The sequence below is a fragment of the Pholis gunnellus genome (assembly GCF_910591455.1).
Source record: "Pholis gunnellus genome assembly, chromosome: 1".
Lineage (NCBI taxonomy): Eukaryota > Metazoa > Chordata > Actinopteri > Perciformes > Pholidae > Pholis > Pholis gunnellus.
In genome coordinates this window covers 16711722-16712632 of record NC_136528.1, presented here as the reverse complement: position 1 = coordinate 16712632, position 911 = coordinate 16711722, and positions in this window count along the sequence as shown.

Genomic DNA, 911 nt, shown 5'->3' with positions numbered 1-911 from the left:
CTCTCCTCCCCCTTTCTCTCCTCTCCTATTATCTTCTCTCGGCTCTTCGCCTTTCCCTCAAAGAAGAAAAAAAACTCCAACAGTATAATTATATGAATAAATCTGGTGCGTCCTCCCCCAATTGTCAGATAGGCCCACGTACAAGAGCCCTCCTCTCCGATTCACTTTATTTCGTTGATACAAATACAAATGTTCAGTCATCATCCCTCAGTTCTTTCTCTGATGTAGAGGCAGCAGGAGGGATGTTGCTCCAACTGTTTCGCAGAGTTGAGTTTTCTGATTTTCCATTTTAGTTTTTCCCAGTTATTTTCCAGACAGGGAGACAGAGGTCAGTTCCTCGGGGCAGAAATGTGACATGAAAGACCCCGACAAGTCGGCCAAATCCCTCTCTCCTCTCTCTGCATCCCTTTCTCTCTCTCTCACTGACACACACACGCACAGTCACACTCACGCACATAGTTGTAAATGCAGAATCGCTGCCTCTGCCTTCCTGGTCTCTTTCTTTCATGTAGTGCCCTCAACAGCAGGAGGAGAGAGAAACGAGTGAAGGAAGGAGAGAGGGAGGGACAGAGCGACATAATGCCTTTAAAAAAAAAATCACATGTAAAGTTCAGATTCTGAATTGAAATACAAGTTTCACGCGTAATGCTGAAAAACCACATGTACCTATATGTAAATGTACATGTGTGAAATATATGAAAATCCCATGTGCCTATACCATGTGAATATATCTGTTCAACATGTGAAAAACATGAAGTTACATGTTATTTAAATAGCATTTTTCAAAACCAGTGTTAAAAAGTTCTATAAACGCAACAAACATAAAAAAACAAAGAAAGAGAAATAAAATCAACAACACAGAAACTAGTGAAACATAAGATAAAAAACAAAACTTTGCAGTGTTTATACAT